This window comes from Pseudorca crassidens, chromosome 2 (genome assembly GCF_039906515.1).
Source record: "Pseudorca crassidens isolate mPseCra1 chromosome 2, mPseCra1.hap1, whole genome shotgun sequence".
NCBI lineage: Eukaryota > Metazoa > Chordata > Mammalia > Artiodactyla > Delphinidae > Pseudorca > Pseudorca crassidens.
Window position 1 is genome coordinate 169,376,859 of NC_090297.1, and position 24,520 is coordinate 169,401,378.

At 37.1% G+C, this 24,520-nt stretch overlaps 1 long non-coding RNA gene across 2 annotated transcripts in view; it reads left to right on the forward strand.

The window, feature by feature from the left end:
* LOC137220115 (uncharacterized) overlaps window positions 1–24,520 on the forward strand; it is a 47,851-nt gene that overhangs the window by 17,330 nt on the left and 6,001 nt on the right. The window contains exon 3 of one of the 2 annotated variants that reach the window (XR_010941475.1): window positions 4,350–4,465. The exons of the other annotated variant lie outside the window; for it this stretch is intronic. This is a non-coding gene — a long non-coding RNA (uncharacterized lncRNA). The remainder of the gene's footprint in view (window positions 1–4,349; window positions 4,466–24,520) is intronic. 2 annotated transcript variants of the gene reach the window in all.

The following is a 24,520-nucleotide window of genomic DNA, read 5'->3' on the forward strand; positions in this document are numbered from 1 at the left end:
ATGAAATCCTGGAGCCAGAATTTATGATACCGCTGCTGAATGTTAAATTGGACAATTTACATAAGCAGGACATTAACCTTCTGAGCACTAAATAGCATTTTAGCACTTAGCCACTGGGGGCAATAAGAAACATGTTCTATATATTTGTGATAAGCTTGCCTGGAAACTCTCATGATGACCAGTTGGCCTACCAAGTTCAGCAGCATAATTAAATGAATGGACTCAGCCTAAGTAAATGATCAGTGCTGTGTACAGTATATCATTATAGTTCGAAGGAAGAAAAAAAAGATATGAATAATTTAATAATACATTACTAATTTATCAATGCTAAGTGACTTCGAGGTGGCTCTTTGCAGTTCATTGTTTTCAATTCGATATTTGATTGACTGCTCATGTGATTAAAACTGAATGTATTTCATTTCTTACCAGAAATATATAGAAGCAGTAGATTTGATTTGATTTTTTTGAGCTGAGATGCGTGGGGTTTTCTGCTTTGGTGAGATTACAAGATACGTACTACTGTGCACTGATTAGCAGGTAAACTAGGCATTTGTCACAATCAGATGTGTGTAGTCCCTACTCCTTGGTAGCCTTCCTGAGGGGAGGGCACTAACCCCTGCATTGTGCATAAGCCCAGCTTGCAACACAGCAGCAATTATCATTATGGTTTGGAAGGGTCAAGCACCAAGGAAAGCAATTTGCGCTTCACCCAGGAATGTTCCTGCTGATTGTGGACAGTCAATCCACTGGGCTGGCTGTCCAGGAGTTGCGTTCTGTAAACTCAGTCTAATACTCGGGCGTACTGCTGGCCAAGCGTGTATTTGGGGAAACGGTATGTTACCCTGCGTTCAGCTGGGGCCCCTGCCCCTTGAACTTCTAGGGTAAACCTGGATCCCAGTCCATTTCTTTGACAGTCCAAGACTCTTCCTTATATTTCTGAGAGGTCCTGGGTTTTTACTTCCTGTGCCTCCCTCTCTTAACCTCACTCTCATTCTCCCTGTCTCTATTGTCTTGAGAGACCCTGTGTGTGTTGTCCTCAGCTTTTTAAGTAGCTTCTTCTAGACGCTACTCATGTCCGCCATTCTGTGATTCTAATGACGAGCAGTCTGGTGAGGTCACATTGCTGAGCACCCTATCTTTCGCTGGTCTCAGCCTTTATCCATTCCTCTCTCCTCTTCACCTTCTTCTTTAAAGGAACAAGATTGTTTCTCTCCATCTTGCCGAGGTCCCTCTTAGGTTTACCTTCTACCCCAAAGAAACAACCATTTCTGCAAACAAACATTTTCCCCTTTCTAAAGGAGAAATCATAAATATTTTCACATCTAGTTGCAAAAGAATGGGAATATGGTACAAAGTGAAGCGAATATTTGGCAAATATCTGGTTGATCTGCTTGACGTGGCAAGTCAGGCTATGCGTGGTAAGTCCTCCCTTTCTGAAGACATGGCTTCCTGATCTGAACCACAGCCTGCTTCAGCAACAACAAACAATAATAATTCCTGGCATTTTTACACTTCAGAGAATGCTCTGCTGTATATGGTCTCATCTCATCCTTGAGAATCTGTTGAGCGGCTGTTATACCAATTTCCCATACATGAAATTATAGCTAAAAGATTTAAGTCCCTTACACAAACCCTGCCCTGCTAGTTGGTGACAGAACCAAGTTAAAATTTTTTTTGTCTGTTTCCAAGTCCAGTGCTTCTAGGTTGGCATGACCCATGTGTTCCGATCACTGTTCAGATCCACAAACATAGATTGCACACCTATTATTATTTATTAATGTTAAAATACTTCTAAGTAATTTATGTACATGATAAAAGATAGAACAATACAAATAATTATGTAGTAAAAAGTAGACTTTCTCTTTTCTCTGAATCACAGTTAACCCTCTCCAGAGACAATACCAGGATCTTGTAGATCTTTCCAGCGATATTCTATTTTGCATGAGTTTGTATGTCTATCTTTTAAGGTCTGTTTGGTAACTTACTGCTCATACTAGTCAGAGCCTTGATTTTTCATGTAACAGTATGTCTTGGTGACTGCCGTATTAGCACACGTTAATCTATTTAATTTCTTTTAAGGTTGCACAGTATTCTATTCTATGTATTTGTCATAATTTGTTTATTCTTCTGGTTCCATCTAAATTGTGTGTCTTTTCCTATTACACACAATTTTAAAATCTTTGTAATACATTTTTATATTTGAATTCAAGTATATCTGGAAGATTAATTTCTTATTTGAAAAGAGTCATTTCTGATACTATTCCTGGCCATGCACTGGTTACTCAGCTTGGCGCCAAACTACCCCATTGCAGAAAGCGGGCTTTCCTATTCATGTGTGTTCTATTTTGCTCTCAGTTGATTTAACTTCATTCCATCTTTCTAAAGTAAGCTATCTCTGGGTTTGAGAACCAGAATTAGGAATATAGCAGAACATTAGGAAGTTAACTGAGACAGAGTATCTGGCCAAGGTAGAGTCAAGTAGACATAGTAAAGGGTTTAGACTCTGAAATAATACAGACCTGGGTTCAAGTGGTAGCTCGACGGATTACTAGCTGTGTAATGTGGGCAAGTTACCTAGGCTCTAAGTCTGTTTTTTGCATTCTTCTCTATGTGGCTAATAATAGCACCGACATTCATATAACTGTAGCAGTATGAAATTGCATAATGCTTGTAAACGCACAGTTTCTGGCTCACAGGAAGCAGTCAAAAAATCTTAACTATTGTGGGCTATTAATATTGTTTAAACTTTACAAAATAATTGACTAGATAGCTGAGTCAATCCCAGACAAAATTTGATTGTTCATTTTTAATTTAAAACTGTTTACATCAAGCTATTACTTGACAATTTTTACTTGGTCAGAATAACAGCCAGACAATTCTGTTGACCTAACATTGTTTAGAACTGTCTTATAAGTTGATATGGTCCAAGCTTTAGCAACTACTATATACACACTGTTGGGTGAGAAAAGTATTACTGTTCAGATAAGTGTTTTCAACTGAGACCTTATACGAAAATATTTTATAGGCATGATGTCTTATTTCCCTTCTCTGTTGCTAGTTTGCTTTTATTATTAATTTTATATTGTTCTGTAATGTGAAAGGACTCAAGTATGGGATTAACAGACACATACTAACATATATAAAATAGATTAACAACAAGGATTTACTGTATAGCAAAGGAACAATATTCAATATCTTGTAATAATCTATAATGGAAAAGAATAGAAAAAGAAATATATATGTGTGTGTGTTTGTATATGTGTATACATATGTGTGTGTGTGTGTATAGAACCGAATCACTTTGCTGTACCCCGAAACTAACACAATATTGGAAATCAACTATACTTCAACTAAAAACAAGTAGAATTCAATGGAAAGCAGTTTAGCTATATAAATCAAATATTACATGTGCATATTTTTGAACCCAATGGTTCTACTTCTAGAAATTTATGTAACAGAGATATTTGGAAAAATCTACAAATACTGTTCCTCATATTTCTGTTCTATTGCTTCTACTAATAAAAAAGTAATAGAGTAAGAAAAAAAAAAAGAACTCAGAAAGAATGCTTGGCCTTCACTACTTTGGAAACTGCCAGGTCCATGTTTCTTATATAGTTAGAGAAAAGTAAAGGAAAGATAGAATCAAGTTGCTGGTCATCCAGATGCCTAGCCTGACTGTGGAAAGATGGAATCCTTCCTCTCGAATTCCCTATGAGGATCACTCTGATCAAAAACCTGCCAAGATATTTAATTCCCACTTGGACTGTACGAGCCCTGCTCAAACTCTGCAAGTTCGCCTCTAGACAGTCCATGACATTTCAGCACAGTGAAAATGAAGTACTTGGACTTGAAGTCAGAGGACCTGAGTTTGTGTCTTATTTGGCTGCTTTTGCAGCCTGAGTGGGCAGTTGCTGAAGTCAGCTTCTTTGTCTGTCAAGTTTTACCTACCTCACAGGAGCAAATGAGGTGACGGAAGTTTTTGTGAATAACAGAACATGGGGAACATTTTAGCAATTGTTGTTATTATGATTATCATTGAGACTGGAAATAATGTTCAGAGAGTCAGAGATAGTGTCTGAGGCCAGCAAAAGGAGTCATTTCTGGATAGCTGGCCCTTTTGTAATACTTTCCATTCTGTTCAGCATACCCTTCATCAGTATTTTCAGACCTCCTAGAGCTTTTCTGTTGGCAGAACTTCTGTCTTACTCCAAGGTCCAGCTTGACATTTCTAGGTATGTGTGTGTGTTGACAATATTGCTGAATGGTTTTCTCACCTTTGTTACCCCTCAGGTAGTATACTTTGAGCTGACACAGCGGAAACTATGAAAAGTCGGTTTCTTGTCTTTTAGATCTTTCCATCATCTCCCTCCTAGCCTGTCATCCCAAGGGCCTCCAACAAATCACCGTGTGTTCTGGAAATGCAAAACCACTGGAATAATCACCATATCAAGATGAAATGAGAAAGGTAACTTGCTGCAGAGAAACCCTATACACTTTATTCTCTCAAAGCTAAACAGATGTGGTTTATGGATTAGCTGATAGTTTGAGTTAGTTAAACCAACAATCCTCTCTTATGTGTTTGATACTCAAGAGTTAAAGGTGTCACTGATTCTTTTTTTCTCCTAATTCTTCTAAAATGCTCAGTGGTTTTGAGGAATTTCTGGCCAACAGATGTAGTAAGAAAGTATTTCCATCTTTGCTTCTGCCTCTCCTTTGTGGCACACCTTCCCTTGAGAATATATCAATACATTAACATTTTTAGGATGATTAGGTATGGAGAATAACTATTTTTTTTTACTATATTATATTTTGTTTTTAAAATTTTCGTTGAAATATAGTTGATTTACAATGTTGTGTTAGTTTCAGGTGTACAGCAAAGTGATTCAGTTATACATATACCTATATACCTATTCTTTTTTAGATTCTTTTCCATTATAGGTTATTACAAGATATTTAGTATGGTTCCCTGTGCTGTATAGTAAGTAGGTCCTTGTCGGTTATCAATTTTATATACAGTAGTGTGTATATTTTAATCCCAAATTCCTAATTTATCCCCCCCACCCTTTCCTCTTCGGTAACCATAAGTTTGTGTTCTATGTCTGTGAGTCTAGGGAAACAGGTAGACTTTGGTACATAAATATCTATTTTGGAATCTGTAGCGCCCCCTAATGGTTGCCATGTTTATCCACTTAGAGTCGGCTTTTTCTCTTCAAACATACTACTTGCCAGATGCTAGAAGAACAGTAGTTTGGGGACATTTTTCAAAGGATGCAAATGATTTTATGGCCTTCTTATTGGCTAGTATAATCTTAGCTAGAGCATCTTTTCAATAAACATTTGATGCCTTCATAAGCATATTTCCTCGTCTCCTATTTACTGTTCTTCCATGTTTCCTATACTTCCTTTCTTTTCTTGGCTTGGAATAAATTATTTCGTTGAGCACCTTACACTATTCCCAATCAACATCTGGCTAGAAATCTATACAGACAGATTTTTTCATCTGTAAAGACAAACTCAAAGAATTTGAAAATGAAAATGTTGGTGTAGCCATCTGAAAAGCTTTGAAACATTCTTTCAATTTTAGGGCAACCATCCCCCACTTTGCAAGGAACATGCTTCCTGTTAACTGGAAGGAAAAGAAATTTCTCTGACATATTTTCCACTCAGCCCTCTTCTAGATAATTCCCTTCATTGCTTTGGTAAGTCAACCACACTAACAGGTACCAGTGATTCTTTGCCTGCCTTGGGCTAAATGGAACAGGTGAAAAAACCCTTTCAGGTTGTCAGGTATTAATGTAAAATACCCCTAGACCTCACTGCTTATTCATCTTCATCTAGTTGACTAATGCTTTTCCCATGTTGTTACATGTTGGTAAATTAAAGAAACCTTCCAGACGGTTCTGTCAACAGTTTACTGAAATGTACCTCATTAGCGAAGTTGAGCTGTCACACGAGTGTAATTTAACCCTATTGAATTATCACTCAAAAATGCCTAAGTGCTCGGTTTTTGTACACCAGATAGAACACTTGCTACTAACACTGTCACGTTTCCAGTTGATGAGAGAGGAAACAAGCAAAAAATATGCAGCATCTCCTCTGTCCCCCTGCCCCTCCTTCGCCAATATAGTGATACTAATGTCATCTCCTGAGCAGAATATTACGTTTCACTGTAGATCAGAAACATCCCCATGGGTCATCTTCTTTTCAAATCTAAAAAGTAACGCTTGCATGCTGACTGCTACCTCCTTTATTTCCTTGTCCACTAACAAAAGGACTCATTGATACAGAGGCTAATCTGAAGGAGTTCAGTTTTTAGAGTCTATGTGCAGCATTTCTTTAACGTTAGGGGAGCTTTTTATTGTAAGACCTTATTTGTGACCTGATGGAGGCGGTATCATGTTTCATCGATGGCAAAACAGCACATGAAATTAATTACTTTGCTTTAGTTGTATCTTTATTGTGATTATTACATTATTCCGAGGTGAACTGTGTCAAGGGAAGGATAAGAACTGATTATAAGAGGTTGGGGTTTGGGGGAGTTTGGGGTTAGTAGATGCAAACTATTACATTTAGAATGGATAAAAAACAATGTCCTACTGTAGAGCACAGGGAACTATATCCAATCTCCTGGGATAAACCATCATGGAAAAGAATATAAAATAAGAATGTATATATGTGTATAATTGAGTCACTTTGCTGTACAGCAGAAATTAGCACAACATTGTAAATCAACTATACTTCAATAATAAAAAAAAATGAACTGATTATAAGAAACCCATGCAGGGTTAACATTTTGTGAAGCTCTCCTTTGCAGAACACATTTGTAACTGTTTCCTTGGTTATTCAGGTAATTGTCACAATGTGGTCAAGGTGTGAGTTTTTCATTGTTGTGATTTGCCTAGTTGATCAGCCTAACCTGTAGAAATTGAGGACAGTCTCTTTAATAGATAGAGACAAACAGCCAAGAAATATATAAGCAGGTCTAAGTAAATTAGCCTGACATATCGCACATATACTGATGAGGTATCTGTCATAATCAAAAATGCTTCCTATGGGACGTGTCCTGTACTCTGTATCTTACATGGATTAGTTTTTTCATTTCTCTTAACAACGCTCAGTGTTTGGCTTTATTCTGATCACCATCTTATAGTTAAATAAGATGCAACGTATTGAAGTAGAAGCTAAGGTTATCCAGCTCACAAATGGCAGAACGAAAATGTGAACTCCAAACCCACGCACTTAGCATCTAGGCAGCATTGCAGTAGCAGCTATGAAAGCACAGGGTCAAAGCCTGATCATAAGTTCTGGATGCTCTAACTTGTCACGATGGTTCTCCAAAAGAATGTAGTTCTGTTGCTTGCATTTGGCCTCCTGGTTATGGGAAAGAGAAGCTGCAGAGTTCTGCAGTTGTTTTCCTATTCTGTCAGAGCAGATTAGCTATGGCCCTAGAGTGGGACTTTTGTGCACTGTGATGCAGGTCACAGGACAACGAAACAAGACCCTGTAGCTTGCGGAGGCCTGGCTAGTGACCCCGTGACAGCGCGCTCAACCTTATCTGCTTGCTGTGCTTTTATGGTCATGAAGATTATAAATTATACGGCTGCTTTCTTAGCCCTCTTACCTTCCTCCAACCTCTCTCCACCAACCCTCCATGTACCTGTCAGGCTTCACCAAAGATGCACTAAATTCTAAATGGTGGAAAACTGACTCTGCATAATGGTGGGTGAAAAGGACCAGGGAGCCTTATATTCCTATTCAGATGGCAGCCAACTTTGCCTGAGAAATAAAAAGGGAAATTCCTGGGAGAAAAATCGCAGAAAGGACACATATTTTCATATTCATTTTTTCCTCTAAAAGTAGAGCAAAGGGACCAAAATCAATCTAGTGCATGTGTATTTTTTCTGTTATTTCTACTGGTGGAATAAAACCCATAAGCAACCTCTGAGATCGCTATACACACAGAACTGTTATTGATTTCCACAGCTATTTTATATGGGAGACACAAATGCAGGATGGCTTTCGGGGATATTACTAGATCTGGGAAACCTCATTTGGGAAGCAGAAAAGAAGTTGGAGAAAAGTTGGGTTAGGAATACGGACCCACCACTATTCACTCGTGTTACAAAATATTTGGGAAATTAAATTAGAAGATCTCAGAATTCCCTTTCAAGTCTAAAATTTTAAGTCAGCCCCACCATCTTATGATTATTTGGGAGTAAATATAATCTCACCTACCCACCACTGACACCATATTTTAGTCTTCTCAAAGTGTGGTCCCCAGACCAGCAGAATCAGCATCACTCATTAAAAATGCAAAGGCTTAGCATCACCCTGTTACCAAGTCCAAGCTCGTACTGCTCACCACATGACAGGCCAATAAATCAAGAGAAGAGTTTTTGGGGTAAGGCATAGTGACTCTATTTGGAAAACCAGCAGACTGAGAAGATGGTGGACTAGTGTCCCAAAGAATCATCCTCCCCGTGTTAGAATTCAGGCTTCTTTTATACTAAAAGGGGAGGGGGATGCAGTCCTTGTTTTAGCCAGATTCCAGAGATGTGTTAATTTCTTTTTTCCTGCAGCCATTCATGGTGGGCCTGGGCAGGATGTTTCCTGTGAGCCAAACAAGGTATTTTAACTTAACGCTCATTACTTGGGAGGCAGGGTTCCTGGAGATGGGCCATTATGTATAATTTAAGCTTATAGGAAACATCCCTTTAGTGCTTAACTTGAATACAAAAGTTAGCTTAACAGAATACAAAAGTTCTTCCTTATTACAACCTAACATCTACTGTATTAATGACTCTGGTGGTGGGGGTCCAGTAATATGTGGATTAACACACCTTCCAGGTGATTCTCATGCATGGCCAAGTTTGAGACCCACTGACATAATACTTACATTATGGTTCATTTATACATATGTTCCTCCATGTATTCTATGATAAACTTCCTGGAGCAGGAACGTATTGGTTTTGTTCTAACTTTAGCTCATCGATTAGGAGTGAGGCACAGCCTTTGCTTTCCTGGAGATTATAATCAAGTAAGGAACATAAAACTAGCAGCCCTCAATGTGTGAAAGAGATGGGTTTCTCTCTACTCATCATTTGGAGAATCATGAGTGTGGGAGTGACAGACACATATTTGATGCCCTGCTTTTCCCCATCCACAAAGGCACAAATGAGCTGCTTACTTTTGCTGGACAAGCTTTAATATATCTTTGTAAATTAAAAATCTAAGTGGTAATGTTTGATAACAGTACAAAATGCAACTTAAAGTTCATGCCTAAAGATCAACTGGCATGGAAATATATTGGATTCTCTAGAAAATGATCATCATGCTGACATCACCTTTTTGGACATATCAGCACACTTTTGAGACAGGAAAAAGGACTGAGTACAGTGTGCCAAGCCTTTTGATAAAGTTATCATGAACTCCATAAGTGAGGAAGACGTTGCTAACCTTCTCCAAGGAAGAACTCAGAGTGAAGCGTCCCCACTGAACGAAGGATGTTTCATTGTCACTCCTTGCCTCAAAACACATCGAGCCAAGTCACAGTTAGTTTGAAAATGGTTGCAATTTTCAGATTTTGCCTTCTCCTCACACTTTCAATAAAAGTGAGCCTGCCCTTTCTATGAACTTGTCAACAAAGAAGTAAGAACTAATGATAACATGCCTTTTAGATGACTTAAGAGTTAGTGCATCAATGTGGTTCCCTTCAGCAACTCTTCTTTGTCTTATTATTTTTCTTAATAAACCACACACACACAAATTACATGCACACAGCCATTCATTCATTCATCATTCATTTATGAAGTGGTCATGCCTATTTCCCATTCCAAACCTTTTTATCCTACCATGTCTGGTTGGTCAATCATAACAATCTTTTGCCTGTCTTCCCGCCTTCTGTTTCTCCATCTTCAGAGTTCACCTCCTCTTTACTAATCGCATTTTTCTTATTTGCCCTCAGGGTCCCTCACATTTATTGCATTAGAAGACAAAGGGCGTAGTAGCCCTACGTGAATACATGGTGAGAAGTGTTGGAAGAGATTAGAAGGTGGATAGAAAGGACTGTTTGGACTTAATGTATTTGAGGTGCCTGTGGGACAAACATGTGGAAATTATTTCCAATATGCATGGGTCCAGGGCTCAGAAGGAAGATGTGGTGTGATGAATTAAGGATACACATGGTAGTTTAAAGTCCAGATGTAGATGAGATCACTGCAGAGATTAAATAAAGGGAAATGAGATTTGAGCACAGAGTAGGTTCCCAGTAAATGTTTGCTGTTTGTGGCATTTTACTGGGAAATTTACTACTAGTATGTGTGTCATGATCCTTTTAGGTTGTCATGACCTGACCCTTTGAGGTTATGAAACTTGCTCATTCCTGGTGTTCATTACGGATTCTAACTCTCCACTTCAAAAGTTACTTTAAAGAGAGATATTCCTAGAAAGTTTGGTTAATCAAATGGCAGCTCAGTGGCTGGAACACTTCCAAAATAAATACTGAAAATAGGTTTTAACCATCACCCCTCTTAAGGCTAAGAAAAGAAGTCTGCTTTTTGTAAAAGGAAAATCCAATAGGAGCTATAGTCAGAGAAGAAACGCTAGCAGGGTCTTCAGAGATCAAAGCTGAAGCGCTTATTTCCTATGAGAGGAGACTGAGGCAAAGAACGGTTAAGAAGCTAACGCAAGGCCCCCTGCTTAAAACTGGCAGAAATCTCAACCCATGTCATCTGAACAACAGATCTAGAGAAAGACTCTTTACTATACGTTCTGATAATGCTGGGAATGCTCCCTGGAGCTTAAAGGGTCAAAATAATGACCTATTTCACAATTTCAAATTAAAACTTAAAAATTTCAGTTACATTTTTACTTAATTGAAAAAGGAAGGCAAGGTCTGGTATACGGTAACTTCTTAAGTTTCATTGTTTTTTTTTCTTCAGCTGTTTTTTGGGTTTTTTGTTTGTTTGTTTTAAGAGGGGAGTGTGGATTGGAACAGGTAACATTAGGTCACTTTTAGCTTCAAAATGTGGCATTCTATAATTCCTAAAAATCATAATATACTTGTGTAAGGAAGGATGAGAATGTCAGTAAATCAAATAATAACACTTATGCTAACATTTCATAATTATAAAAGATTCAAAATTCTTGATCAATACAATCAATTGTAAAGTGACGATTTTGCTTTCCTTGTTCTAGTTTGTCTGATAATCTGTATACACAGCTCTTTTTTTAAAAAAATTGAATTATCGTAGATATGAGTGATTTCTACAGTCTAAAGAGCCATACTATAACATTCAAAGGAAAACTTTAGACTATTATTTCAGAAGAACGGGCAAAAGTAATAGTTTATTCTTTCTTCATACTCTACATTTTTTTTCTCCATGTTAATGAATGTTTTAAGTGTGAAAGCCCAAACTTCGCAAGTACCTAATTCTTCCTTTAAAAAGAACCGACACTACCTTTTTCCTGACTTCCCACCACATAAATTGGTAGTGGTAGAGGAGAGGGGAAGAGTGAGTTTTAGAAATTAAAGAAATGATCATCTCTAATATTCTCTTCCAGTTCTGCAGGTGACTCACTGCAGCTAATAGCAATAAAACATCTTTTATGTGTAGCCGAATTCAAGAATCTGCCGATTATTTATGGATCTGACATTAGTTCGTTATTTATTATTCATTCAACAGACATTTTTCAACCTCGATTTCTGTGCTGGGTAATCAGGTAAAAACGTATATGATGTAACACCAAATAGTTGCTTTTGTTGAACTGAGGGAGGAAACTCTTCCATTAGGCAGAACTTTTCAAAAACAACTTAGAACACGATATGGAGTAATTATGGAAGTTGGTAGCAGGAAAAAGAGATAACGCAATTCCTTCATCATTGCCCTAATCAATTCAACTTGTAAAACCACTAGGAATCCCTAAATCTTTTGACAGATTCACAAATATGCAAACAGAGTCACAATGATAAGATGAGAGAGAAAGTTTTACTGTTTGGTATGAACATCAAACAATATTTTTATGAATTACAGAGATTTATTTAAGAGTTCCTTCTCTTTACCCCGTAAAACACATACAAAACATTTCTGAAAATCAGCAAACAATCAAAGTCACCCAAAGTTTTTGATTTCCTTGCTTGCCATCCAAAAATGACCGTGAGGCTGTAACAAGATAGAACAGTAGATTAGAAGTAGGCTTTGTAGATGAGACAAAGCAACCCTAAAAGAAAATCCTGAACCACATACTCAATGTGGTTGAGTATGTTAAGGACAGTCAATTCTAGACGTGTATCACAAGGATGTTTCTGGGGTTAATGTTAAACCTTTTAGAAAATTCAGAGTAAAAAATCTTTAAAGGTGGAGATAATAGAGCATGGTGTGCAGAATAAAGATTGTGGTTAAAAGACCCAGGTTTAAATCCTCCTATAAAACTTAGTTTTCTCATTTTTAAAATAGGCATAATAATTCCTACCATGCAGGATTGTTATAAAAAGAAATAGGCAACAAGTAAATGGTCATTTATAATAGTGGTTCTCAATAGGAGATGACTTTGTGCCCTCTTTCCTGTCTCCCACCCCAGGGGACATTTGGCAAAGTCTAGCGACATTTTTGGTTATCACAACTAGAGAAGGGGTATTACTGGTCTCTAGTGTTCAGAGGCCAAGGATATTGCTGGGCACCCTATAAAGCACAAGACAGGCCCTCCAACAAACAATTATCTGGCCCAAGTATCCATAGTGTGAAGGTTGAAAAGTCCTAGTAAGTACAGAGCATAGCAGGTGGGTAGGAAATCATGGTTATTACCATTACCTACAATACTTCAATACTAGATCTTACATAAAAAAGAAGCATTGTGTATGTGGGGTGAATAGACTAAATATTTTTCTAGCCCTTATGAATGAACTCCAAGATCTCCCTGGAGATGTACATAATCCATTGTACAGCTTGAATACTATTCTCAATTAGCTCTAGTGACATCCAAAATGGATCTAGGTTGAGACAGGCTTCTATGAATGTATAAGGAATTTCCTGTCAATGTTACTGTTTGTCAAATAGCCAGCCTCTTGACAGGCAAAACAACTAAAACTTAAGACGGGCATAGGCTGGAAAGGTAATTTAAAATTGTTTGTCAAGGTTGATTTTCCAATATGTTCTGTCTTAGATCCATCTCTGTTATGATTACCTGGTTATTTCTTCCCACTCTTTCCTCCCTTACCATGAGCTGAATTTGGGTCTTCTCCTCACAACTCCCTTACCAGGACAATTAGGCTTTGGGTCAGTGGGACACAGCATGCTATCTATAGAATACATTCGAAAGCCCATGGTCTGTGAAAGTCTTAAATTTTTATTTCTGTGCTTTCCTGTAAATATAACAACATTCCTCTATCTTCTCTATTATGGAAATATCCTATGATGTTCCTCTGTAGGAATTTTTTCCATGGTAACTTTGAAAAAAGTCACAGAGTACTTAGAGATTTTTTTTGACATACCAATAAAACAACCTAAAAAATGCAATCCATTACATCAGATTCTGACATTTTCTAAGAAGGGTCTGTATTCAATTAAATCTAGTTTCTCACACATGGTTTTTAGGATTTTTTTTTTTTGGATTTGACATCCTCATGTACAAGTTTCCATCTTCATTTTGTCATGTAACAATTCTGAACACTCTTTTTTTTAACTTCTTTCCCAGCTTGCCTTCACCATCCATGAGACGGTTCATCACTTCTGTCTCACTATGGTGATTGTACTTTTCCACTTTTCTAATTTGGCTCATGCGCATTTCTGATTACTCTTTCATATTCAGTGTTGGTTATTTATTAACACAAGAGTTAAAACATCGGCTGTCTTACGACTCTTTGTATTTCTACAAAGTGTCTAATGCAATGCAGGCACACCATAAGCCTCCCAATAAATGAGGATTCAACGAATAAAGACCTACTCACATGCAACCAAGTTATGATGTAAGCACTGTTGATTCCCAAAGAGTTTTATCTGTTTACACAGTCTTATCAATGCTGCTTGGTTCTTTCTGCTTTATGTTTAAAACATCATGATCATGTCACAGGTGAAATTTATCTGTAAATAGTACCAGATGTTACAGTAGATCTAAGCTTTATAGCCACAAGAAGGATTTTAAGAAATATTGTTAAGAGTTTGTATCTATTTTGAACACCTTAAAGTCCCTGAATAGGATACAACATTGTATCCTTGATAAGTATGAAATGAAATGAAGTTAGGCAAAATCTTAATTATAAATAAAGTCCCCACACTGATGCAGTTCATTTTTTTATTAGTTACCTATCAAATGGCACTGGACTAAAAATTCCTTGCTGAATATTTAGTTTTATAACATGCTGTCAAAACAAGGGATTTTGATATGTCAATATGACTTTTAAATAAATATTATTAATTGAAACTGAGAAAACATTTCAGCCTTGCCTTCAATCCAACAAATATTTATGGAATACCTATTATGTGTTAGATGCTATTCTAGGTACTAGGCATATAGCAGTGACCATACCTTTTGTCCTTAAAACTTACACGTGCAATCTGTATTCATTTGCAACTGGAGGTGTATGGAGAGAATAGTAGTTTGCTTCTTAACTAAGTTAATAAATATGCTGTTTGCATTTTCTGACGTATTTACTTACTTGATGATCTGGATTTCACATGAAAGAATCAACATAGTAAGGAAAGAAGGCATGAATTCTTTTTGTATTCTTTCCAAACGTTCGAGACTGAATAGTTTCAAAGCTTTTACCTAGAATGCTTCAATAATGGTTTGGTGAATTCCCAATTAGGATGACTTTTTATTTTACTTTCTAATTTACTGTTTTACTTACACATAATCACTGTTCATTGTCTTACAGAAATATACTTACAAATAGCTATCTAGTTACATATTTAGGTGTGTTCAAATTTTAATATTTTATTTTAAAATAAACAGAGAATTTGAGGATAGGGAAAAATAAGCAGAAAAAAAAAAAAACTTACCTCTGGTCATTAGTGTAAATCCAGTTGTCTGTACTTTACAGGGAATTAGTCGCTTTTTAGAAAGAGCTTTTAATTGCTTAATCTAAGTAATGTGGGCAATGGCATACGTGTTTTATTTTAGAGTCTATCTAGCCCACTCAGAAAATGTAATGGACCTAATTTTCATTTAGTATAGGTCTGTGCAGTTCCTAAAACATCTAAGTGGCTATTAATTTAATCAGGTAATTTAACTATAGCTCTAGAAAAGGCCACCAGCTAGTTGTCACGCAATGATTATGAGGATGACATTTCTATCCCATGATGCCAACGGCAGACTTTGATACATCATTTTCTTTTTGAAGGTTAAACTCAGATAACCTGCCTTTGGCATTTAATTAGCTACATATTAAACACTTTTTTAATAATAAAATGATTAAAAATTTTATTGCTTCTCAAATGAGGCCCTTTTTTGATAGATTTAATGACTTGGTTAGAGCTCTTAGTTTGTGAACCAAACCTTACTTAGGCCAGTATGTAGTAATGATATGCTTTACAGCTTGCAAAATCTGTATTTTATTCAAATGATGGCCATAATCATTTTGGATAAAACTTATAATGCTTTTTTCTGTATTTTTAAGTCTAACTGTTAAACATCATTGGAAAGTAACCAGAAACCCCTTGATTCAAAATTTCCAGAAATTATCAAGTTCAAGATGAATAAAGAGACCATGAAATCTGTTTAATATGCGGAATCTTATATACTAATTGTTTACATTTCAAAAAATCACTTGTTACCATTGAATATCTGCCAAAAAATAATACAACTATTGTAGAAATGATGGAGAAGTGTGAGTAGACTGCAAATCCCCATCCATATTTTCACTTAATATTAGCTCTTTCTTCAGTGAAAACGGTCATCAGGAGACTCTTCATTGTTCATTCTTAGTGCGAATTGGGAGGGAGAAGGGGGAGTTAAAATAGCTGTAAAATAGGTTGAAGAGACTGAAAGCTATCATGCAAGAACAGGGTGTAACTACAGTCTGAATAAAAGCAACCGTTGTCCTTTTATTCATTTTTAAAGTTTTTTATTTAATTTCAAATTTATTTTATTATTTATATATGCATAGGTTTTAAGTGCTCAGTCCAATCACATTTGACAAAAGTATACAGCAATATGACTACCACCTCAATCAAGCTATGGAACAATCCAATTATCACTCACACTTCCTCATGCCTCTTTCTAGTCAGCTGCCCAACTTTTGAATTCTGTCACCATAACTTAGTTTTGCTTGTCTTAGAGCATCATGTAGATGTAATTATATGGGGGACATACTTCTTTTGCTTGTCACATTATTTTTGAGCTATACAGTATTCAAGATTTTCCCCCTCTCAGTAGCTTGTTCCTCTTTATGGCTGTGTTCACACTCCATTGTGTGAGTACATCACAACTGTTTATCCATTCACCTGTTGATGGATGTTTGGGTTGTTTCTAGCTGTTTACAATTATTAAGTAAACCATGAACATTTGAATATGTTTTTATTACTATTGACTAAATATCCAAGAGTAGTACTGCTGGGTCATTATAATACTTGTATCTTTAACTTGAGGAGAAACTGCCAATATCTTCACTTTTGATGTAGTTGTCAATGGACCTGCATCTACTCCCTTCAGCATAAAAAGATAAAAGGATATAATGAATACTATTCAGTGCAAAGTATAGTATGAGGTTGTTTAGAATTTTAATTGTGATTTTCTTCTGTATGTAGATGTAGAAATTTTCTCTTTGGTGGTTTGACAGAATGGTCTGCCTCTTATTCCATATCAACAGATTACCGCTTTTATTTCAGGTTTAGGTAAATGTGGACTTGTTTTTTGGGATTTTGGTTGTTAGAGAAAATAAGGGAAAAAACATAAACACAAATTATTAATCAAATTAAGATGAATGATATAGAAGAGGCTACCTGTTATTTTGCTAAATGTATATCTCTTTTTACATTAATTAAATTTCTATGTAATCAAGCGATGTAGATGGCAATAATTTTGGTCATTAAGATCGTTAATCAGCAACAAATAAGCACATTTTACTATTAATCCACGTTACTCACTTTTAACTTTTTATGGAGCATTTTGTTAATTATAGTACAAAAATTTTGAGAACATCTGTGAACTATAGAAATATCCTTGACCTTTGATCTTGTGAAAAGAAATTTATTACAGTTTGACTCTATCAGCTTAGAATACGTTCCTGTTTACATAGAACCTTTATCTTTAAGCTAATTGTATACAATCGTATATAATTATGGTGTCTCGGTAGAAACTAACAATTTTGAGTCAAATAAAATGGTCTGGAGGCACTTTATTTTAACTTTACTTAATGAGTTGCCACCTCTTTTTGATGATCTAGAGCTTCACTGCCCAGTAAGGTAGCCACTGGCTACATGTGGTTATTGAGCACTTGAAGTGTGGCTAATCAGGATGGAGACTTCGTACCAAAGATTAAAAAATCTCATTAATAATTGATATATTGATTAGGTATTGAAATGATAATACTTGGGATATGTGGGTTAAACAAAATACGATATTAAAATGAATTTCACCTTCTTCTTTTTGTTCTTTTCAACATGGCTATTGGAAAATTTTAAGTTACATATGTGGCTCCCATTTTATTTCTATCGGACAGAGTTCATCAAGATGTATATTCTCCTACTATAGAAAATATAGAGCAAGTATCGCTACATGCTAATTATCTGTTTTCATGGATATGAACTGAGAGTGGTTTCAATAGGTAACTGATCCACAGAGTCCCCTAAAATGGAGCTCTGATGAGTAAGAGAATGGCTAGGAGGAGAAATCTTAGCTCACCCGAAGTACCTAAGCTCTGTAGATGGCAGAAGACCAATCCTCCCCAGCAACTTGATAGACCCTCCCCGTGCTGAAGTTCCAGATTGTTGAAAGGCATTTATACCAGTTTTTATGAGGGTGAATTGAGGGTGAATGGATAAAGTGAATGGCATTCCATCCTGGATCCTCTATTCTCATTTCAAACCTTGATGATCACCATTCTGCCTATGCACCATTTGCATTTATCCTCATGCAGTCTCAACACAGAAGACAAGGATGAACTCAAGTGAAGAACTAACCTACCCTGAGGCAACTAGAGACTTAAAATTTGAAAGTAAAACTCCACTGAATTTTTGTTCATGTTCTGTGCATAACTTAAGAATGCAGTAGAGAATTGAAGCATAGATCCATCCCTAAAAAAGAATAAACAAAAAAAATTTTGTAGACAAATGACTGAATGACAAAATTAGGCATTTGATTTGAGGCATTCATAGAATTCCCCCTTGTGTGTTTGGATGCTACCAAAAGGCAGGCTGTATGGGGTAATGGAAACATGAATGTTTGGGGAAAAGACCAAGGAAGGTTCTCTGGCTTCTGGGAAAATTCCCATCTACCTCAGGAGTACTTGGGGCATGGTCCTCATTGATAACTTCTAAAAGTGAGTCTATAGAGGGTATAATTGAAAGAGTTATGAAAAAAGAAAACAATTTCACCCAATTGACAAAAGGACTACAACCTTAATTTGCTCACCTGTGTATAGGATGCTACATCAAATGGAAATCTACCTGCCACCTCTCTAAGTTACTCTGTTTAGAAAGACCTCTGCTCGCTTAGACTTCCTTCTATAAATGTAATGCTTGCTGAAATGTCAAATTGAGACTTAGACTACCTATACATATTTTACCCACCAAATAGAAGCTGTCTGTGCTTCCTCAAACAAGCTCTATCAATGCATTTGAATCATGTTATGTTTTCATAACACCGAACGATTCACTGATGTGTGAAAAGACCAGTAAATCAGCAAGTTGCTTGTTCTGTGTAAACCCAATGAGCTCATGTATTTGAGTAATTAGACTGGAGGTGCAGCTGTTTAGTGCCATGAAGTTTCTAGTCCTTGGTGAGACAGAGATCCAGGAACTGTTATTTCTTATTGAAGAAATGCTCATGAATGTGACACTGAATTTCTGAACTATGCCATCCAGAGCTCTTTGTATATCCTTATCAATCATAGTTTATATGAATAACCATTGAATTATCAGAGACGTAGGCAGTCTTCTTTAAGTATAAAAAGACACTATGATACAGCATTTAAGAGCAAAGATGCTGGAGCCAAACTGGGCTCTGCTACCTACAAGCTGTATGTCCCTAGGTACTCACCATTCTGTGCCTGTTTCTTCATCTTTAACATGGAATAATAATAGCACTTAATTCATGGAGTTATTCTGAAAATTAATGAATTAATAATTTTAAAATGCCTTGAAAATTGCTTGACATATCTAAGCTGTTAATTATTACATATTTTATATTGCAGTTGAGAAAGTCTCACTAGTTCAATGGAATTACAGTTGCATCAGTTTAGGAAGATGTCACCTAAGGTTCTATGGCCTTGGGTGGACTTAGTCACAAAGAACTGAAGCTGGTTTCCTACAGCCTTTCAACAAACTGCTAAAGATGAGTTCTATCTCTTCTCCATGGGAAAGCATTTTGAAACAGGGACCTAGAGGCAATGGAGCCCTTTCCACTTACCAACTACACATTTTTCTTTTACGTGAGATAATTATGTAAAAAACTGTTCAAGCTAGCCATCCACTGGCATCCATTTCTGCAACCCAGGCTTTTAGCACAATCTTTGGCACAGAGCTAAGACACCCAGTAAATAATCATAATCACATCCAAAGTTGCTATGGACTGAATATTTGTCTTCCCCCAAATTCATATATTGAAGCTCTAACCCACAATTGATGGCATTTGGAGGTGGGGCCTTTGGGAGATAATTAGCTTTCGATGAGGTCATGAAGGTGGGAACCTCATGATGGGATTAGTGTGCTTATAAGAAGAGGAAGAGAACAAAGCCCTCTCCTCACCATGTGAGGATACAGCAAGAAGTCTGCAAACCAGGAAGAAAGAGCTTACCAAACACCGAATCTGCCCTTGACCTTGGACTCCCCAGCCTCCAGAACTGTGAGAAATAATGTTTGTTGTTTAAGCCACTCTGTCTGTGATATTTTGTTATAGTAGCCCAAACTGACTATGACAACAGCTAACATTTGTTAAGCATTTATTCTTGCCAGACACTGTTCTAAACATTCTATATATATTAATTTTTAATCCTCATAATTCCATGAAATATCATTATCTTATTACCCCTATGTTGAAGATGGATACCAAGGCACAAAGAGGTTATATACCTAAGATCACCCAGCTAGAGAATGGTCACACTGATATTAAGACATGAGCAGTCTGGTGTGGGGCCTGCACTTTCGATCACTACATTATACTGCAATAAATATCTTCTAAATGAATGAATCAGTGCACACTCAGGACACGATTTTCCATCACAACTTTATTGTTAATGTTTCCTTCAAATAAAGAGCAAAGATTTCCCTGGAGGAAAAATTTGAAACAATACTGAGATATGATAGAACAAATATGCATAAAGTATGGGTTCAACACATATAGGCAGTTTTGAACAACATTCACCACGTCTCCAGGGAAGGGTGAATATGAAGTCCATGGTAATTCAGTCCAGGGACCAAGGGGCAGGGAAATGGAAGCATTACTTTGGAGAATGGCTCATGATCTAGAGTTAGGATAGTAGACGTTACATGCATCAATTCAGGCTCCAGACTTCCAGGGACCTCTTACACCTAAGATACCTAAGGCACGTGACCTAACAGCTTTCAACTTCAGTTTCTTCCTCTGAAAAATGGGGATAATATTAATCCCTACCTCTTGGGGTTGTTGTGAGAACTGAATGAATTGGATGTGTGCAAAGCAAGGAATACGGTGCCTGACCCACAGCGAGTCCTCAATAAGTGTCTGGTGTGTTGTTAGTGCCGGGGCTCTAAATCTCATCTCTGTAAGCTCCTGAGAGCTTTTTGTTGAGTCGTTTTAGCCTCTTGCTTCTGGTTTTCTCTCTGGAGAATTGTCAGGGTGCCCTTGTGATTTAGTCAGGCTTGAAGAAGAGGTTTACTAAAACCACAGGTGCTCCTGATCAGGCTGGCTCTGTCGGTCATGGGTTTCTTGCTCAGAGCAAGGAGACTTCTCTCCAGCTTTCTCTTGGCTTGGATCAAGTTGCTTCAACAGACCAGCATCTCTCTTTCAATCCAGATCTACTTGCCTACAAGCTATAAATCAGCTTTGGAAAACATGTTTTTCTACAAGTCCAGACGTAAAAAAATAGACCTGATTTCCTCATAGTGCCTGCAGTGCCTCCCTCTGAGACAAAGCCAGGTTGATTTGTTTTTTCCAGAGCAACATGAGTGCCATTAGTGCAATTGTATCAGTAAACTTCTTTTGTCAACAGACATTCCCAGCTAGGGACTTGGGCACTGATAAGATACAAGCCAAATGTGTATTTAATCATTAGATCTATATATTTATTTATTTAACATCTTTATTGGAGTATAATTGCTTTACAATGTTGTGTTACTTTCTGCTGCATAACAAAGTGAATCAGCTATACGTAAACATATATCCCCATATCTCCTCCCTCTGCGTCTCCCTCCCACCCTCCCTATCCCACCCCTCTAGGTGGTCACAAAGCACCAAGCTGATCTCCCTGTGCTATGCAGCTGCTTCCTACTAGCTATCTATTTTACGTTTGTAGTGTATATATGTCAATACCACTCTCTCACTTCGTCCCAGCTTACCCTTCCCCCTCCCCATGTCCTCAAGTCCATTCTCTACATCTGTGTCTTTATTCCTGTCCTGCCCCTAGGTTCTTCAGAACCACTTTTTTTTTAGATTCCATATATATGTGTTAGCATACGATATTTGTTTTTCTCTTTCTGACTTACTTCATTCTGTATGACAGAGTCTAGGTCCACTCACCTCACTACAAATAACTCAATTTTGTTTCTTTTTATGGCTGAGTAATATTCCATTGCATCTATGTGCCACATCTTCTTTATCCGTTCATCTGTCGATGGACACTTAGGTTGCTTCCATGTCCTGGCTATTGTAAATAGTGCTGCAATGAACATTGTGGTACATGACTCTTTTTCAATTATGGTTTTCTCTGGGTATATGCCCAGTAGTGGGATTGCTGGGTTGTATGGTAGTTCTATTTTTAGTTTTTTAAGGAACCTCCATACTGTTCTCCATAGTGGCTGTATCAATTTACATTCCCACCAACAGTGCAAGAGGATTTCCTTTTCACCACACCCTCTCCAGCATTTATTGCTATTAGATTTTTTGATGATGGCCATTCTGACTGGTGTGAGATGATACCTCATTGTAGTTTTGATTGGATTTCTCTAATGATTAGTGATGTTGAGCATCCTTTCATGTGTTTGTTGACAATCTGTATATCTTCTTTGGAGAAATGTCTACTTAGGTCTTCTGTCCATTTTTGTATTGGGTTGTTTGTTCTTTTGATATTGAGCTGCATGAGCTGCTTGTATATTTTGGAGATTAATCCTTTGTCAGTTGCTTTGTTTGCAAATATTTTCTCCTATTCTGAGGGCTGTCTTTTCGTCCTGTTTATGGTTTCCTTCTCTGTGCAAAACCTTTTAAGTTTCATTAGGTCCCATTTCTTTATTTTTGTTTTTCTTTCCATTTCTCTAGGAGGTGGGTCAAAAAGGATCTTGCTGTGATTTATGTCATAGAGTGTTCTGCCTATGTTTTCCTCTAAGACTTTTACAGTGTCTGGCCTTACATTTAGGTCTTTAATCCATTTTGAGTTTATTTTTGTGTATGGTGTTAGGGAGTGTTCTAATTTCATTCTTTAACATGTAGCTGTCCAGTTTTCCCAGCACCACTTATTGAAGAGGCTGTCTTTTCTCCATTGTATATTCTTGCCTCGCTTATTAAAGATAAGGTGACCATATGTGCATGGGTTTATCTCTGGGCTTTCTATCCTGTTCCATTGATCTATATCTCTGTTTTTGTGCCAGTACCATACTTTCTTGATTACTCTAGCTTTGTACTATAGTCTGAAGTCAGGGAGCCTGATTCCTCCAGCTCTGTTTTTCTTTGTCAAGATTGCTTTGGGGGCTTCCCTGGTGGCGCAGTGGTTGAGAGTCCGCCTGCCGATGCAGGGGACATGGGTTTGTGCCCCGGTCCGGGAAGATCCCACATGCCACGGAGCGGCTGGGCCCGTGAGCTATGGCCGCTGAGCCTGCGCGTCCGGAGCCTGTGCTCCACAGCAGTAGAGGCCACAGCAGTGAGAGGCCCGCGTACCGCAAAAAAAAAAAACCAAAAAAAACCACTTCGGGGAACTTGGACGTATATATGTCTTAGGCTCCATACACAGGGATTTTACTAAGAAGGGAGAAAGCTTTTTCTCAAAAGATGGTCTTGTGCTAAAAAACCCCCCAAATTTCTTCCTCCTTTAAATTTCTAAAATGCTATAATTCTTCAGAAGGATACTAGACCCTCGATACTGTGTAAAAGCCTAAAACTTTGTCATAGAGAGACCTGGTTTCACGTCTTGCTTCATTTGCTACTAGCTGTGTAAATTTGGACACATGTGATGCATTCTTTCCAAGCAACTCCCTGCAGCATCCCTGTTCTTCATCTGGAAAGTGGGGATAAAAATACCAATTCCGTACGAGGTTTTATAAAGGATGAAAGGAAACAATCCATATAAATTCCTTATCATGGGCCTTATATATAATAAGAGCTCAATAAATGGTAGCAATTATCACTGTCACTGACAATTTGTTTTTAGTGTTCCTGTTGGTGACATACTACTTGAATAGTTTTGGCTGAGTATGACACCTCCTGTTCCTATGATTTTGCAGATTTGAAATTGATAAGAAAAGCAAGATGATTTATTATGTATGTAATATAACTTATTGCCTTGTGCTTGAAACTTCATTGAAGTAGAGCTCTCTGTACATAATTGGAAGGTAGCTAACAACACACAAGAAAATAATGATGGTAAAGATAATTCTTGTTATTGACTGAGCTCCCACTATGTTCCAAGGACTATTCCAGGTATTTTATGTACAACACTCTATTAGAAATATGTTCTTATTTTTAACTTACAGATGAAGAAACTGAAGCTTGAAGAGTTTGCTTGCCCATAACTGGCTTATAAGAAGAGCCAGTATTCTAACCTTCTGCTATCTGAGTCAGATATGGACTTGATAAATCTAAAGATAGGAATCCTATGTTAATTATTATTTTTGTCTCCTCGAGTTTTTATTGTGAGAATGAGAAAGTGAATGAAAAATAATGAAGATAATGGGGTAGAAAATGTTTAGGATATGAGCAACAAGATTTCTAACCTATTATTAAATTTAAAAACACACACACAAAAAAACCTTTCCAAGCAAAATTGGTGGTCTTCGGAAGAAACAGGTGGAATAATTTGAAATTGTTCAATTTTGAAATTGCCATCCCTAAGAGATTTTTTTATCCTTTACTCTCAAATAGGCATACTTTTCTAAGGGCTGGCTTATTCTTTTTTTTTTATTTCAAATTTTTGATAAATTTTATTGGAGAAAAAAATCAGATGAGGAAATAGAAAGTAACT